Source organism: Lytechinus variegatus, chromosome 6 (genome assembly GCF_018143015.1).
Source record: "Lytechinus variegatus isolate NC3 chromosome 6, Lvar_3.0, whole genome shotgun sequence".
Classification (NCBI taxonomy): domain Eukaryota; kingdom Metazoa; phylum Echinodermata; class Echinoidea; order Temnopleuroida; family Toxopneustidae; genus Lytechinus; species Lytechinus variegatus.
This window is the reverse complement of record NC_054745.1, coordinates 32,239,966-32,260,110: the sequence shown is the minus strand read 5'-3', so window position 1 is coordinate 32,260,110 and position 20,145 is coordinate 32,239,966.

Genomic DNA, 20,145 nt, shown 5'->3' with positions numbered 1-20,145 from the left:
GAGCTGAAGAAAATCCGAAAAGGCACTCGAAAAATCCCCCAAATTGGACCCCAAATCCCCATTTTTTTTTCTAATCACAATAAATTCTGAAAAAGTGAGGATATTTACATGATGGTTATTGCCCAAAACTAGTTAATATGTGTTCGTTTGTTCACATCATACACAGCAGATTTTTTTTTTAATCTTTTTTATTTTTTTTTATTTCTAAGGTTTCGATGCAAAGTAGATTGGCAACACATACTTCCATTGTATCGTACGACCAGTTAAGTTCATACATCGGTTGAATTGGGCTGGTGTACATTCTATGATCGTACAGTAGATCGTATGCCCGTATATTAGCATATATTACTGAAAATTGCGAATCTTAGTCATGTTAGCGCTTTTCATCAAACCTTCAAAAATCCCCTAAAATGCATGAAAAATCCCTCAATTTATTTGAATCCCCAAATAATTTTTCAATCCCCGAAAGCTTCTCAAAATCCCTAAATTTGGAAATCCCCAAATGGCAACACCTTTTTTTTTGCAATGAGGATCAAGGAGAACGCAAGGGCTCCCTCCCTTTTCACTTTGAAGTCAGGGCGGTTTATCCACTTTTAATTCCGTGGGTTTGTCTAGATTTTATGCATGTGATCTTTAATATTTTGCTGACATAAGACATCATGGACACACTGGGGTGTTAAAAACTGCGGTGTTAAAACTGACACCAATTGGTGTTAATAGAGGACCACACCCTGTGGTGTTAAAATTACACCCTAGAGATTAAACATAACACCAAAGAGTGTAAATGTAACAAAAGGTGCTGTAATAACACCTATAGGTGTAAAACTAACATCACCAATTTAACACCGGTGTAAAATAATTGGTGTGGTCCTCTATGTACACCGGTTAACACCACAGTTTTTGCTGTGCATGAATGTGAGAAGGTGGAGACTTGACATGACGCTATTCAGACTGCTGTTTCGTTGCCACTTTCAAGAATAAAACTGCTGTTCATTTCTCCTCTGTGCTGGCAAGAGAAGATTACAAGTTTCAAGTATGTGATGCTTTTACATATTAAGATTAGTTTTATAACAGTATCGGTTTGATTCCAAATTGGTGATGTTTCAATACTTCTCTGATGTCCGGGCTGGTGTTACATCAACACCGGAGTTTTTGCAGTGTATGAAGACAGCAATAGGCCCGGTAGAAAAGCATCCCTAGTAGTATCACCCTTTTGGCTGTAATCGTGCACACCAAAGTGAAACAAGGATGTGGAAACGCACCTGCCTGTAAGTTTGCACCCCAATGGTCCGACTGTGCACCTTTTATGTAGCTGAATAACTATGTCAAAAAGGGGTTAAATTGTGCATCTTCTTTTATAATTATACATATTCAGACCCGTTTTGTGCTGGGATGATGCCAACTCCTATATGTTCAAGTTTTTACCCTTATTTATAAGTGTGTACCTCCTTGGCTACAAACGGGCAAGCATGCATGAGGGTTGATTTAGGAATCGTGCAAGAAATAGTTCCCTTTTCTTCGAGAGGTTTTTACAGGAATTATTGTCAATAAAGCCGGGTTGTACTCGTGATTTTCTCGGCAATTATTGCGCAGATAAAAAGGGGCTAATAAAATATTCTTTTCCTTAGTAGTCACGCAAAGTTCCTTCATACAACCATTCGTACTCCGTAGATTGATATGTAACCAGGCTAATGTTCAATTAGTGTTTTTAATTACTCTCCAAAGACCTGCTTTGGGCAATTGACATTTCTGGGGGTACAGTTAAAAAAATGTGAATAAATTTTATCTTCACAACACTCTTAAAAGGTCTTTAAAAAAGATATTTTTGCAATATTTTGTAAATTTTATGCCATGTTGAGTTTAAGTAGCCCATTATGCGGTCAAAAATACCCATCAAAATATTACCTTTTTCACAAAGACCATTAACAATGGGCCGTAAAGATTATATATATACATATGTCCCTTTGACATAGGGCTGAATTTATTCCAAAATGTAGTATTTTCAATCAATTGTATATGAGTAGAAAACTTTTTTTTTCTTCAAAATATAACTTCAGTGAATAGTTCATTGGTCTGGCTTGAGCAATTTTGAATACTCACCCCGTTACGCAACAGTGGTCCATTTTAGGCCATTCCAACTTGCAAAACTACATGGACTGTATTTCTATATTTTCTTTAGAATTTTAGCCCCTTCTTTACCATTCGGGATCTGAGCAGGGACATTTCCCTGATCAATCCAGGCTCATCAAATCATAAGATTGAGCATGTGCAGAAGGGTAATTATCATAAAAATGAAGTTTTTTATTATTATTGTTGATAGGGATCAGTGCACCAACTTGAAAGAAATTATAAATGATGGATAAGTACAATAAGCTGAACAATGAAGAGCAGCTAGACTACCAGTGTATCACACTTTGCAAAAGCGAACATTAGTTGTGGAGATTTTAATTTCATTCAAAAAGGTACAGTGAATTGATTTGAGCCCATTAAATTAATGATAAAAGAGGAATGAAATCGAGAATGCATTATTGTTGGAATTATGCATGAAACACATTTTGTCCTTATGATTGTGCATCTCCAGTAGACCAGTTCGTAGTTACTTCATGGGCAATTTTGGTCAAATTACCTTTCATTTCTTTCATCATGATAGGCAGATTTCAAAGCAAGATATTACGTAAGCTTGCCTTACATAGCAGGATGAAGAAATTGAATAGACCAGGTGACTAGAATAGCACACCAATGAACACTTAATGAAGGTATTTGTTGCATTCCTACTTTGAATGCATATCTTAGCATGTTGCACAATGTACTTGACAAACTGTGAAATACCAGTCGTTCGTGGAAGCATTGTTGTTTTTTTGTGGATGTAAATAAAAGCGACAGTTCAAAAGAATATATGAATAATTAAGGCATCAAAGTTGATGCGTATCTCATTAGATTTTAAAGCACCGTGTCACTTTAGTACAAATGACCTTCTTCTGATCATGCGTAGAATCTATTGATCATGCGCAGAAAGGAACTACGAACTGGCTTATTATCAAACTTGAAAAGAATTGTAAGTACTGTTGTTGCCATTCTTAACACGCGCAATGTTGTGATTTCATGAGCCTGGTTAGACCATGGAGATTTCCACGTTTGTGTGTGCGTGTGTGTGGGTGTGTATTCTTCTGCAATATAGCACCTGAAGTCTGGGACATCTTCTGCAAAGTTATTCATGTACCAATAGGGATTGCGGACTTTTTCGCAATTGTAGATTCGGCAACGTTGTATATCTATTAAAAATGCAAGTCAAATCGCGTGACACCTGAGAGGTTTTTGTCAAAATTTTGTGGACCGGGACAACAGACCGTCCTAAGATTGGGACCGGACGAAAAATTGTGAAGTGTTCAGGACGGCACTGTTGTTTTCATTCACCTGTTTATGACTAAACCTAAACGAACTGGCCAATAAAGATCAATGTTACACGCGCATTTGGTTTAAAATACTGACCACGAACCAATCAGTGTGGTTCGCTCATATTTGCAACTCATCAAGCATGCTTTTGACAAAAGATTCTCCGAACGTTTCAGAAGGCACCAACGTAGTGCTTGCGAAAACTCCCTATTGACAATTTCCTTACCGGTTTCACAAAATTGTCGTTGAACAGGTATAGACTTATTTCCAGGCTTTCCAAAAGACCGTGTGCCATCGACATGGTATTTGACCCTCTGATGTATTATCTTCCCATCCTGAACGACTGGTTCACAACTATCTTGACTTCCTTTTCCAGCAGATGCCCAACCTAGGGGGTAGGTTTCAAACAAAACTTGCAATCAATTATTAGCCAAATTGAGAACTGTCGAGCCATTCTAACACTTATGTAGCGCTGATCACATCTTCATCAGTGGAGCGTTTCATGAAAGAGCTTGGAGGACGTTTTATCCGGCACGTCCGTTTTACCCGACAGTTACCATGGTAACATGGACTCTCAGCCAATCCTATTCAAGGAAAGTTGTCAGATCTGAAAACTCGCCGGACAAAGATGTTGATGAAACGCCCCTCAGAAGTATTTAAGCGCTCTGGAATGGCATTTAGTCAAGCAATTACAATGTATGATCAAATAATTAAAAAGGAGAATATAAGAGTTAAAGAAATATTTTGATGATACATAATTTGCTTAGGGTTTTTAAGTTTATCACACCAGGAGTTAAGATACGTGATCCCTTTCAAGAAGATTAAATTGTCAGTGTTGTGAGTGTATGATGTTTTTCTTTTAATCTTATCAAATCATATCAGCCCGAATTCACAAAGGTGCTTTTTAAAACAAACGGTTGAGTCCATGGTTTACAAATGTATGCTGATTACCTGTATAAATTATGCTTATCTTACCGCGTATATTGAAAAAAAATGTCCAATGCTAATGCGCGCTTTTGTCACAGTGCGCCAAATTGACGCCCGTTACCGTGGTTATCCACGCTATTTTATTCATAAGTCCACTGTTTTGAATTAACGAGTTCACTCTTCAAACAATGGACTCATGAATAAACAGCATTGTATAACTATCATAACAGGCGTCAAATTTTCACAGGGAAGTCACCGTTTGTAAAAAGATCTAACGGCCTTTACCATGTTTACGCTTTTATAGTATATGTATGTTAGATGATACTTGATTATTATTCACGTTATTGAAAAAAAATATATTGACCATTTGCCATAACTAAAGACATGGTTCAAATTTGTGAGGAAACTATGGTATAACAAGTCACAATATTGACCAATTTAAACAATATGATAAAATATTAATTTAAATAACAATTACATTTATTTACATTTATTTAGCGCTTATTACATTGTTTCTCTGAGCGCTTTACTTGTACATATCACCCCGGTCACCGGATCCTGGCATATACCCGCAAACAATTAATACATTTTCTCCACTCCCTGGGGAGTATTCCAACAAGAGTTCATAGATTCATTTGCTAGGTATACTACTTAGGCTTCCGCATCATACCGGGTACCCGTTTATGACATCTGGGTAGAAAGTGGCAAAGTATGGATTAACGGCTTGCCAAAGGACGCTAGGCCGAGATGGGATTCAAACACATGACCCTTTCAACGCGAGAGTCAGAACCGTTTCTCCATGACACTTTCATATGTGTTCATAAAATGGTCTAGCTAGAAGATAAACTATTTTAAACTATGAAATAAAGACGGGAAAATGGTCTTACTAGATCAAAATTTTTAACATTTTTTATGTGTAGCATGAGTGTATACAGTCATGAGCTAAGGTTAAACAGTCTATCTTCACAAAAATCTTATCTATTTTATAGTTAAAGGGGAATGAAACCATTGGAACGAATAGGCTTGTGTAGAAACAGAAAAATCAAAGAATAAGAATAAAGAAAGTTTGAGAAAAATTGGCAAATAGACAGTTATGAGCATTTGAATATTGCAATCACTAATGCTATGGGGATCCTCACTTTGGCAATGCGACAAGGATGTGTGATGTCACTGATGAACAACTTTCCCTTTGGTGGACTATAAAATACCCTCAAAATGTCTCGTTTTGCTTTTTCTTATGATGATACTAACTCTTTATCCATGATGTATTCTTTAAAAATATGTATTACATGCCCTTCTATAGAAAGAACACATTATTTATGGATAGATGTGATAAAAGAGGCAATTCTAGTGAAATTATATACTGAAGTAATGGGAGAGTTGTTCACAAGTGACATCACACATCTTTGTCGCATTGCCAATTTGCTATCTCCATAGCATTAGTGATCGCAAAATTCCAATGCTCATAACTTTCTCATTATTTGTCCGATTTTTCTCAAACTTTCGTTGATCTGTTTCTTTGATTTTTCTGTTTTTACACAAACTATCTTGTTCCAATGGTTTCATTCTCCTTTAAAACCTCAAAAAAGCACAGGATTCTTCAGTTGTTAGTGTCTTATATCCTTCATCTTGCCCTATTGCTAGAACTACATTATTTTAGTCCCTTTACTCTAAACTTTTAAGTCATTTGTCTCAGAAAAGCGGTTTTCGAGACCGTCTCGAGACCGTTTTACCATCGGCTGACGGTCGACAGATGGCAATTCAAAGATATGCCATTTTACCATGTGACAGCAATGATTGCAAAATCCCAATAAGAAAGTTAAAAGCTAATTTATGTAAAAAAAAAAACGTCCAAATGGGGATATCGACAATTTTTCCAGTTACATAATTTTAAATCTACATAATCTCTTCGTTCTACAGCCACTCCGTATGTTATTCCAAATCCCGAAAAAAGGGCCCCTTTCATCCCTTGCCCTCCGCCTTTGGAACAAACCCCCCTCCTCCCCATCTCTCCGGAACCTCGCTTTTCTTTACCTCTTCAAAAAACATTCCAAAGCACGCTTATATAACCTTCACTATATAACCATTAACCTCTCATGCCATCAACAGCGCTTTGTACCCTCTTGAAAAAGCGCTATATAAATCCAATTATTATCATAATTATTACCATTAATATGCGGCGGTCAAAAGAAGGAATTCAGGGAACATACATGAAATCTCATAACTCACCCTTGTTAAAATAAATGACTATCAGGACAAATCCGAAAATTCGTCTCACTCTATGACCAGCCATTGGATAAGAACATAAGAGGTGTAAGGGTCGGCGTGTCGCAGCGTCAGATAATGAAGAACAACTTTTCACTAAAAGAACCATCTCCGGTAAATGTACATTTCATTACTCTGAACAGATGCGCACGTGCATTGATCTACATGTAGTAGGCATAAAACGCATCGTTTATTGCTGACGCTACCATTTTCCAAAACAGTAACTTGTTTTATCACCATGTTTAATGTTTTTTCCCCTCATTAAAGGGAAATGTAGTCTGCACTGTTAGAAAATTTATCCTTAAACTAAAAGAAGTTCCTGCAGCAGAGTCTCGAGAACACCTGTAATCTTACCAGATTGCGTAATCTTACAGGAAATTGGTATTTGGTGTGTGTAATCTTACAAATTTCCTTAAATAAAACACTCTTTTCCCCTTTTTCTAACAGACCTGTTCTGTTAAATTGCAGAAAAATTCCTGTTTCATGAATTTAAAAAATGATTCTGGTATTGCTTTCTGCAAAATCTTCTTTTATTTTTCTGTAAAATCAGGGTTTTTTTAACAGTGTGTGGAACAAGTAGGCTTATGTCGAAACAGAAAAATCAAAGAATAAGAACAAAGAAAGTTTAAGAAAAATCGGACAAACAATGAGAAAGTTTTGAGCATTTGAATATTGCAATCACTAATGCTATCCTCCCATTGGCAATGCGACAAAGATGTGTGATGTCACATGTGAACAACTTTCCCTTTGATGGACTATGAAATACCCTCAAAATGTCTCTTTTTGCTTTTTCTTATGGTGACACAAACTCTTTATCCATGATGTATTCTTTAAAAATCTGTATTACATGCCCTCCTATAGAAAGAACACATGATCTACTGATAGATGTGATCAAAGAGGCAATTTGAGTGAAATATGTACTAAAGTAATGGGAAGAGTTGTTCACATGTGACATCACACATCTTTGTCGCATTGTCAATTTTCAAATGCTCATAACTTTCTCATTATTTGTCCGATTTTTCTCAAACTTTCGATGATCTGTTTCTTTTTTATTTTTCTGTTTTTACACAAGCTATCTTGTTCCAAAGGTTTCATTCTCCTTTAATTTTCAAGAAGGCTGGGAAAACTATAAAGAGAGTGAGAGTGAAGGCGCCTGACTAAAGCGTTGAGACATATGGTTTGTGTATAATAGTGTGTAAGTGGGCGACGGTGTCTGTCTGAGCTACGCTCTTGAACATTGGTTTGTGGCTGTCCTTACACTGTGTGAAGATGCAAGGATGTGTGTCTGCGCGCTTGTGCATGTTCGGATGTGTGTGGGTGTATGCGTGCAAGCATCCTTCCGTGTATTCATGTATGTATACCTTGTGAGTAAATTTTAAAAAAATGACACCTCACAAATCAAATGACATCTTATAAATCCAAAATATGTCATGAATGCACAATTATTAGCCGATATAAAATTATGACTCTCAAATAATTTAATACCATTTTTATGTGGTATGTCTTCCTGCTCAGACAACCAGTAGGTATTCTTCGCCTTGATGTATGTTTTGATTTGCGCCAAAGTAAGGCATGGCTGCAATAAATGAATCCAGATACCAAAGATGTCAATAACCCTACATGAGTTAGTAAACAATATTTTTGTGAATCCAGGCTTTTTTTCATTTGAGAATTGATACAAAAAAGTGTGTATTAAACAATAATAATGTAAATTTTTGAAAAGGTGTTTTGAAATAGACTTCAATAGAATCATTTTAGTATTATGACATCATTGACATCTGGATTCATTCATTACAGACATGCATTACTTTCAAATTAATTTGCATTGATTCAAATTTACATTACTGCAAAGAATACCTCGCGATCATCCAAGCGTTAAGACATACCACATAAATATGGTATCAAATTATTTGGGAGAACATACTTTTTTACTTCTGGACCAGGAGGAATAAAGAAATATTACATGAGCATGTACACTGTTAGAAATTGTATCCTTATAATAATAGAAGTTTCTGCAGCAGAGTCTCGAGAACACCTGTAATCTTACAATATTTTATGCAAAATTGCAGGAAATTGGTATTTGGTGTATGGAACCTCAAAGTTACAAATTGTCTTAAATTAACACCCTTTTTAAACACACCTGTTCTGTTAAATTGCAGAAAAATCCATGTTTTATGAATTTACGGAATGAATCTGCTATTGCTTTCTGCCATATCTTCTTTATTTTCTGTAAAATCTGGGGTTTTTTAACAGTGTAGTCAAACTACTTTCTGAGTGAATGCTACCGACATATTTCATGTCATGCTCCAGGAAACAACAATAGACCAGTTCGTAGTTACTTCATGGGCAATTTTGGTCAAATGACCTTTCATTTCTTTCATCATGATAGGCAGATTTCAAAGCAAGATATTACGTAAGCTTGCCTTACATAGCAGGATGAAGAAATTGAATAGACCAGGTGACTAGAATAGCACACCAATGAACACTTAATGAAGGTATCTGTTGCATCCCTACTTTGAATGCATATCTTAGCATGTTGCACAATGTACTTGACAAACTGTGACATGCCAGTCGTTCGTGGAAGCATTGTTGATTTTTTGTGGATGTAAATGAAAACGACAATTCAAAAAAATATATGAATAATCAAGACATCAAAGTTGGTGCTTATCTCATTAGATTTTAAAGCACCATGTCACTTTTGTACAAATGACCTTCTTCTGATCATGCGTAGAATCTTTTGATCATGCGCAGAAAGGAACTACGAACTGGCTTATAAGGTAAAATTGTCACTTTCTGTAATTCACAAGCCTAATATCGTGACTTTGATTCCATTTCATCGTTAGGAATTCCACATGCTCATGAAAAGAAATGTTCAGAAGGCAAGTAAAAGTTACTTTCGTAAAAACAATACAATATTTGACTATACTTCACAGATGAAAAAATGTCAGAGTTTGCTAGAATTAGATGTTTTACACGTTTTTGTACCAATACAAAAATGATCAAATATGATTACATTTATTTTTGGCAAGAATATCTTCAACAATATTCATCATTTCACGGTTCAACGAACAGTTAATTAAAAAAATAGTAAAAAAGATTATGTGATTATCAAATACCACAGGCAAGTTTTGTTACTTTTTAAGTTTTTTTTTTAAGTATGAATATTCATTACTTGCCTATTCGGAATAAAGATTACGCAGGCGCGTGGACTTGAAAGTCATGAATATTCATATTGGGGTCCGGATCTCCTGTGGGAAAAATAATTTCGCCCCGGGACGCAGACGTCGATTTTCTTCATTCCTGCTATAATTCCATATCCAAATAACCGACGTTTTGCGCAAGCTAGAGAGAGACAGACAGAAAGAAAGAAAGGGTTAGAAAAAAAATTGAAAACCCCCGGAATATTTTGCAAATTCTGTGGCATTGATTGGAACTACCTTTGGCCACATGACGGGGTTTGTTCCAATCACTTCTCCAGGTTATTATTATGACGGATACATTGCTCTCTATGGTAAAAACAAACAGAAGTAATATGTCCCCCCCCCCCCCTTCCCTCTGTACATGATACCGTTGTGGCTTCTTGAAACGGTTTTAAATGGGAAAGTTTGGCATAATCAGGAAAGGTTCCTCGTAACTTTTTACATTTTTGTCAAGCTAGGCTATGATCATAACGTATATACTATAGGTACTGAAGTATGTAATGAAGTATGAGCTATCCTTCCTCTATTTTTTTGTAATTAATGATTTTTGAAAACCTTAAAAGCCAAGTCCACCAAGAAATCGTTGATTTAAATCAATAAAGAAAATCAGACAAGCACAATGCTGAAAATTTCATCGAAATCAGATGTAGAAAAAGAAAGTTATGACATTTCAAAGTTTCGCTTCATTAAAAAAAAACAATTATATGCACATGTCGGTCTGTATGCAAATGAGGGAACTGATGATATCACTCACTATTTCTTTTGTTTTTTATTGTTTGAATTATACAATTTTCATTTTTTACGAATTTGATGATTAGGACCTCCTTGCCTGAAACACAAAATGCTAAAATAATGGAATTCCATGTGTTCTGGGAGGAATGAAACTTCATTTCACATGACAATGACGAGAAAATCAAAATATTTCATATTTCATATAATAAAATACAAAATAAATAGTGAGTGATGTCATCAGTTCCCTCATTTGCATACCGACCAAGATGTGCATATAACTGTTTTGTGAAATGAAGCGAAACTTTAAAATCTCATAACTTTCTTATTTTACATCCGATTTCGATGAAATTTTCAGTGTTATGCTGGCTGAATTTTTCTTTTTTGGGGGTGGACTTTTCCTTTAATTACGGGGGTAACGTGGGACACCACAGGGTGCAATGGGACATCAAGAGGGGTGAAATTTGACATATGGGTGAAATGGGACGACAACAAAACAATCAGTAAATCCTCATTGATGATTCATTTCAATTCAATTTATTTTTCATTCTTCAACATAATACAAGGTAGATTGATTCAACTTAAATAAAAGCATATATAATTCAATATTGAAAAAAAGATAAACATATTCGATAAGTGATTTGAATATAAATTAACATACATGTCAAGTTTAAATCAATATAATCAATATCATTAAATATAATTAAATCAATAGAATTATGTATCATAAGAAGAAGATAAAAATGATGATAAAAAGATGATTAAAAAAAGTTTAATGAAGACATAAGCCAAAAAAGATGAATTGGCTGGTGAAAAGAAGGCCCTTTACAAGCTCACTTGGCTGAGGAAAAGAGCATAATCGCTGAACTTTTTGAAGTTTCCCCTCTATAAAGTGCATACGCCATTCTCACCTTTTTCTTCCTGAAAAGGCGAGAATTTTTTACTAGTAACAGGTAGGCATACACATATTCTCGTCTTGAAATTAAAGATATCATCTGATAGACACTGGCAGCGGAAGCCAAAAATTTTAGGAGGGGACAACAAAAATTATATTGACAAGCAAAAAAAAGGTTCTCAACCCCAAACTTTTAGGGGGGACGTATAAAAAATTTTGACAAGCAAAAAAAAAAAAAAAAAGAGGTCATCAACAACAAATTTAGGGGGGACCGTCCCCCCCCCCCCCGCTTCCGCCGCCTATGCGGATAGATGATCTACATGTATTCCTAACGTTTTCTTATGACAACTCAAATAACACTTTAAGATTTGTAAATTACTAATATAAACAGTCAATCAATTTGAAAAGATTGTTATACATGTAGGAGTTGAATTACATGTGAATATATACATTCCTTTGAAAAGGGCACTTTAAACCGACAAAGAACAACCTGGGCATAAGTTACTTGCCATATAAATGATGTATGATGTAATTTTCCTTGTATTAATCTAGATTACTGTGGAATAACTTTTACTACTCTTAGGCAAGAAATGTTAATTATAAAACAAATCTAATGAAATAAATGAGTTGATTTCTTGCAGAAAGCAAGACAAACTTGTTTACATTTATAGATCATTTTGGAAAATTTTCTCGTCGTCGGTTGCCCAAATAAAACCTTATATTGTGAGTGTAACTATGTTCTTATGCTTCATAGCGATAACATTTTGAGTAAACAAGGCAATTTGTCAAATGATATGTTGTGGCCTAAACAAATGAACATTAATTTGAGGCTAACTTAATGTTCTGCTGGCAAGCTTTATTTATTCATTTATTTATTCATTTATTCATTTGTTCATTTATTTATTTATTTACTTATTTCAGAATTATTTACTCAGGGTAGCTCTTTCAGTTATAGTTATAGAACTGATTTTCCACTCATACGTGTGCCTTATTTAAGAAAAAACAAAAACAAAATAAAGTGTGGACATTATATATTGGTTTGCTCTTTGATAATTTCTGGGAGGAAAATAAGGCCAACTTAAAGCACTATAAATTCGAGAAAATCATTTAGTGTACAATAAAGATGATACGGTAATGGTAATATCAATTTCACAGTCATGGAATTTGGATTGCACACGTAGAATCGACACGTGCTGGGCATGCTGGGGAGAAACGGGACAGTACGGGGAAAAATTGGACGGTGTGTCCCAATTTCTCCCCTTAAGTAACAAAAAAAATGCAGTTACTGATTCTAACCTGTCTTTTTTAAGCAATGTTATCTTCAGAAGTTTGCACACTTATTAAGTTACTAAATAGCATAATATAGGACCTACCATATGTGAAATATTTGATATTTTACTCACAAGAAACAATGAATAAGTATCTATATAAGGGGTATAAAAAAAAAAAACTTTTAAAACTTAACTATAGAGCTTTTGTAGCGTAGCTGATAAATCTGCTTTGATCTATGCCGAGGCCCACCTTTTTTCTGATGTAACCAGCTTGCTGATTGGCTAATTATTTTTCTAGTCATATGAGTGTCCCATTTCTTCCCATTCCCATTTCTCCCCGGTCTCCCCCTATTTTTCTCATATACGACAAGAAAAAAATGGGGAAAATAAGTTGAGACATTATTTCACTCAGAAAACACAGTTATATTAAGTTTATAGTCAAGTAGCTCCTGAATCTGTAAAAATTATTTGTCTCGCTGCCGCTCATATTGTACATAGAGTCAATGGCGGCTATTTAGAATTCCAAAAATCACTTATTCCTACTGTCTATTGCGTAACATATCCTTCACAGAGAAGACCTCTTTGTATTAATAGCTTTGCATTTGTTCTGTTGTTATGTTTGCATCAATATGATTTCGACCCTTTTGTTCCTTCTCCTTTTTTTTACTGTATATAAACGCATATATGAATAAGTCGAATATATTATTCTTCATTTCCAAGTGGATCCACACTTTACAAACTTTGTTTTTTAGTGGACCCCCTCATTTCCATTTATGCTCAATATAGTACTGCCTTTTTGGTTTTACAAAGTAAGAATGCTCGTCTTTAAAAATGTACTGATTTGTACTACTTTATATTACTTTGAATTATGCTTTCAATGGAAATGGAATAAATAAAGAACTGAATTGAATTGAATTGGAAAAAAAATATGCATTTACTTGCATTTTGTTAGAAATCATTTTCTTAATCACTAATTTACTCACAGTTAAAAAAAAATTGAATTATAGTACAGGATTTATCACCTATATGGCATAAAAAAATGAAATCATGTTGCCTGAAAGTACATTCACTCTAACATCACAATCATAGGTATTTTGAAGTCAAGCAAGCCATATGTGTCAAGTTTGTCTCAACTTGAAGTGTTTACAATATCTTTAACAAGGGCGTATGACAGCCGCTGGGAATATGAAAACAATTCGGCAGATAGCTCAGGGGAACCTCGATTTCAGCTACACCTACCATTGTTCTCTTCATTTCTTTAAAGCCCCTTTTACACCTTCACGGAAGCAACACGGTTCATCCCGGATTTTCAATCCGGGGTTATCCGTGTACAGTCCGGGACTACCGTGGACACTCCGGCTACTCATCCGGCGCCATCCTTGATGTACCGGCATGTCCGGGAGAAAAATTGAACATGTTTAATTTTTCATCCCGGAGTACACGGACTGATAATCATCCGTGTTCATCCTTGTAGCCTCCTTGTACATCCGTGTAGCTACCGAATGCATCCGGGAGGCTCCTTGTAAGAACCGGGTGATCCTTGTTGATACCGGCTTTATCCGGGGTCAAATGTTTGTATTGTTTGCGTACATGAACAATAGTCCGTATTCATAACCAAGCACAAGCATGCTCCAGATGCTCCAAAAAGGGACGAAACTTCATTCTAGCAAAATATATCCCAGTACAGAATGTGAGCAACCGTGAAGGTCCGTGTAAAGACCCAGTAACATCCGTGATCATCCGGGTATTCCGTGTTGGCTCCGGGAGCATATCAAACAGGATCCCTATTGCTACCTTGCCTATCCTTGTAGACTCCGTACATATCCGTGTTAATAACCAGTTAACTCCGTACTCACTCCGGGAATGCTAGGAAAATACAAATTTGGCACCCCGGATCATCACGGACTGAGATCCGTGATGATCCGTGTTGCATCCGTGAAGTTGTAAAAGGGGCTTACGGCCATGACTCCCCCAGCCTGGATTACAGTGGTCGTTTTTACAATATCACTATGTGATAAAATGTGAATTTTCTCCTATTTTGGGTAAAAAAAATGCTGATGAAAACTTTAAGTACCAATTTTCTAGTTTTCATTAAGAGTTAACATGCATCATGTTCGGATACCACCGATTCACGTCCAAAGCTTCTCTCCAAACGGAGAATCTAAGGTGGATTAAAATGAATGGTCCTTTTGACGTTGATTACCGGGTATCATTAAGCTCAAGTTGATAACCCAGGTAAAAACAGTTTAGATGAATATATATTGTATACCATAATACGAATTTTTTGGTCTTGAACGAGTAAAATTAAGAAAAATCAGCGTATATGTAGATAGATTTGTAGATTTGAAGAAAAAAATGTGTAAATAAAGAATTCTTATTTACACATACCTGGGAAGAGCACAAGCAATTAATCATTGGAACTTATGGATTTTGATGCAAAACAGATTCCCCCTTTCTTTTCACTTTCCCGAACATCTACACGATCTACTGCATTGACTGTAAATTGTTGACAGTTCAGGGGTCTGTTGCAGAAAGAGTTGCGTTTAAACGCAAGTCAAATAATCAATCGCAAGTCCAAAATGCGCGCTGTTGATTGGTTGAAAATCAAGTTGCGCATGATTTTTAGAGTTGCGTTTGATTGCAACTCTTTCTGCAACGGGCCCCAGAAAACCAAAGCTTTCATCGTTTCGCTCATTTATGTCTGAATATATATAGATTGAGCTCTTTCATATGTGTTTGTTATCATTATAATCTTTAGATTTGGTGATCATACATCTTTAAATTATTCTATTGTTCGAAAGAACACATATATAATATACTCCGAAAATTTTGCTTTGCCTAATTGATCGTGGGCCCGGAAGCCACTGTGCAGCGCCAGATCGACGAGGCTCTATCCCTTTGATCGTGAACGCCAAACAGGGTAGCAGCAACTCCCATCTTTTAACGTCTTTTGGTCTGACGCGGCCGGGGTTTGAACCCCCGACCTCCCGGTTGTGAGACAGACGCTCTACCAACTGAGCCAACACACCGGTTTATTTCGTAGCTCACGCCATACAGTTACATCATACTGAATTAATGCATTGTAATTCGTATGCTCCTGCATATTTTCATATCCCTTGTGTGCGTTTCCATTTTTCTCAGTTCTTCTTTTTTTTGGTTCTTTGTTCTACTGTTCTTTGTTTTCTCACCTCTGTGTCCGTCTTCATAGACAATTCTGCAATAATTATTTAGAGGGTTCCACACAGTACAAGCACGGCTTTTTAGTGGATCCCTCCATTTTCTCAGAATTTCATTTTATAATGTTTATGATATTTTGCTTATATAAAATACTCTATTTTGTTTTACTTATAGAAAAATATATATTGAACATGCCCCAATTTATATTGTCTGTATAAGTTCATTATAATGATTTCGACCACTTTACTTTGTTTTGTTGAAAATGAAATAAATGGAAATTGAACATTGAAAAGATGGCACAGTTTATTCAGAGTTAGGATTGAAACAGAGCGTTGTGGCCCAGTGGATTAGTCTTCGGACTTTGAAACAGAGGGTCGTGGATTCGAATCCCAGCCATGGCGTAATTTCCTTCAGCAAGAAACTGATCCACGATGTGCTGCACTCGACCCAGGTGAGGTAAATGGGTACCGGTAGGAAGTAATTCCTTAAGAAGCTGTGTGCGCTATGAACGCCTAGCTTAGCCGGGTAATATAGGAGCGCCTTGAGCACCTAACAAGGTGGATATGTGCGCAATATAAATATCCTATATTATTATTATTATTTAGCTTAGAATACAGTAATTGTAGAAGAAGAAGTAGGATTTATTTGATTGTGGAGGTCGGGTTCTGGATTGACGTGCAGATTTCCCTTCGTAGTAAATGGAACCCATTCATCATCATTGCATTATATCATAATTATGCAAATGTACACTGCAAAAATTCTGGTGTTGATTTAACACCAGCCCGGAATATATATATATATATATATATATATATATATATATATATATATATATATGTCCACATCAGAGAAGTGTTAAACATGTACACAAATTTCGTTTTGGTGTAACACCAGATATGTCCCGGGGGCCACTCGACGAGTGGATACCATGCGCGACCAAAAAAAACACGTAAAAGGGATAAAAAGGGCACGTTACGTACGTAACGTGATAACGGTGTCAATAACACGAAAATAATGAAAAAAACGGTATTTATTTCGCTAGGAAAGTTACGTGCTTAGGATCAAATCTGCGGGGATGATGAAACAAAATTAAAATGTTTTATGAAGGATGTCCTTTTTGCCCCAACATTTCGTGTTTATAGTCCGATTTGGTTGAGGTGTAGACGGTGGGGTCGTACTAAGCCAAATAAGTAAAGCCGACGACCGAAGGACCCGTAACAATAAAACATTCCTGTACTTGTTTAGGGGTTCACTTCAGGGAATATTTGCAATGAGTATCGTTTTGTTTCCAATACTTGTTAAAGGAAGGGTTTCACACGCCAATACTTGTTAAGGGGTGCATTTTCCGAATATGAAAATTACGTGTTTAGGGTGCTTTTCGAGACCCCATGGTCGCGCATGGTATCCACTCGTGAATGGAAGTGCCCCCCCCCCCCCCGGTATCAAAACAGCATCGGTTTGATGCCAAATTGGTGATGTTTCAATACTTCTCTGGAGTGGACATGTATAGATTCCGAGCTGATGTTAAATTAACACCGTAGTTTTTGCAATGATACCTGTTGGCGAAATCGCAGTGGGTTGCCAGGCCTGGATCTTATGCCGTGTTATGTTGAACATGATCTTTAATAAAGTCATGGGGAGCGTTTCATGAAAGGACTTATGGACGTTTTATCCGACAGTTACCATAGTAACATTGCTTCTCGGCCAATCAACATCAAGGAAAGTAGTCAGATTCGGCAACTTTTCGGATAAAATGTTGATGAAACGCCCTCAAGAAATAAATTCTACAGAAGAAGTAATAGCTTATATACTACAAGGGTCTTTGAGATATTGGTTGAGTTATTGGGGGCCTCGTGGTTTCGTGTTTAGGACCTTCTTCTTTCGATCAGAGTGGCGTGTGTTCGAATCTCAGCAATGGAGTGTTTTCCTTAGGCAAGAAATTTATCCACATTGTGCAGCACTCAACCCTGGTGACGTGAATTGGTTTCCGGCATGATTAATGCCTCTGTTTGCCTCGGAATAGTTTTCTAGACAGATGGCGCATGACAGATGCTGCGTTCATCATGCATGCACCAAGCGCCTTTGTACATGACTGTTGTAGCTGCATTGTGCTATAGCCATGATAGCCGAGGTAGTATATATGGTAGTGCGGCATTGGATAGCCCCAAAAGATAATATATTATACTAAAAAATATCTTTTTAACCAGCATGACCAGTAAATATCGAGATTTCTGAGGGATACTACTAATATTGTATTGAGAGTAAGCTAAATGAGCCAGCAAACATTTTCAATTAACAAATTTCAATGATAAATTTTTATAACATTCAGAAAATGATGTTATTTCAACCTTCTATCTGCCCTTTTCTTTCCTTTCATAGCTCTTTTTTTTCTTGTTGGGGGGGGCACACTAAGCCAGCATCTGTACTTCACTGCCGCCCATGTAAGAGGTGGGATGGGAGTGGCCAGTGCCAGATGAGCGTCTGGGACAAAATCCGTGCAGGTACTCAAATACGATAATAAATATAGCTTTAAAAAATCTAAGAACCCCCTCCCCCCCCCCCCGGCTTTCCTCGTCACCGCCCACTTTGTATAATTCAGTATTTGTATCAATACTGCATGGTCTATGCGGCGCGTGCAATGGACAAAATGGGAAGGATCAAACAACCAATCAAATGGCTAAGATCTTGTCGTAGAAGTGCAGTTATGGACCTTCGTACCGCGCCCCGAGAAGCTCGTAGCGTAATCCACTTTATTGGTCGATTCGATTCGATATAATTGTCATCACAACTGTGAGTATGATCAGTTCCTAATCAGTAATTGTCTGGCTCTTCCGAATGCGAACTGCCGTCTTCTTCTTGAAAGATGATGTCCTTCCTGAGAACTGCTCTCTACTGTTTTGCTATTAGCACGGTTGCGGCCCAAGATGATGGTAAGTTTTTGTTGGTATAGTCCACGGTTCCACTTATCTTCTGCAGAGGTAACGCGACCAAAGAAAACGTGTTAAAAGCTTTTCTTTTTTTCAAGATTGGGCACGTTACGTACGTAACGTTACAAGGGTGTCAAAACACTAAAATACTGAAGAAGGGTATTATCTCGCACGGAAAGCTACGTGTTGACGGTAACATTTGCAAGCCTCAGGGTATTACAAAGACTAAAATGCTTTATAAAGATGTACTTTTTGCCCCAATACTGCGTGTTTAGGGTCCGATTTGATCGAGGTGTGGGAGATGGGACGGTACTAAACCAGTAAACCGACGCGATGTCCGTGATATGAAAATTAAAATATCGGTGTACTTGTCTAAGGGGTCAGTTCAGGGAATTCTTTTCAAGGGTATCTTTTTGTTAAGAGTCGGGGTCTCACACGCCAATACTTGTTAAGTGGCGCATTTTGAGAATATGGAAAATACTTGTTTGGGGTTCTTTTGGGCCCATAGTCGCGCCTTGTACACTGTAAAATATGAAGAGCCAATTTAGCACTTACATGTTGCTTGTATAGTGACTGCCCTATACGAGTTCTGATTTTTCTAGTTTAAATTTGAACTCGAAAATTAGCACTCGTAGTGAAGTCACTATACAGTGCGTATAAAAAAAAAACGGGACAGATTTGAAAAGTCTATAAAATTTTTGTTTCAAATTATGATCTCTATATTTTGGTGTCAATATGTGCTCTGGAGTCTTATCCTTCAAAAGCCATTAAAATAATTTAGTTTCGTTCATGCCTGAGCGAACACGGAATGTTTTTGCTCGGGGTAAAAAAGGAGGCTTGCGCCAAAATGGCATAAAATGATAAATATGATGGTCGGACTTCTTGCTAATCAGCATACTTCCTCTTAACCCTTTCATTATCTTTGCCATAATTTTCGAATTATGCTGTCAAAATTCATTTCCAAATCTACTTATTTGCTTGAATAGTTCTGGTGTTGTTCCTTTTTAATATGTTCTCTTTTAGTTTTAAATGTTCCTTCTTGAGGCAAGAGCATTTTTTTTTAAACCAAAGTATGGGAGAGTGTGTTTTTTCTTCAAATCCTTTTATTGTGTGCTACAAAGGTTATGGTGCCTTTGAACAGTGGCATACTGAGGGGTGGGGGCTTTGGGTGCTCCCCCCCCCCCACCAAAAAAATATGACCAAGGAAAAAAAGTGGAAAGAGAAATAACAGAAAACATAGAAAGTGAAATATGATATCATTTTCTGAATATTATGTCAAAATCACAAAATTAGATATTTTAATAAAAAAGTGGAAATTTTTGCTTGCTCGCTTCACAACTTTTTAATACATTTTACCCGAT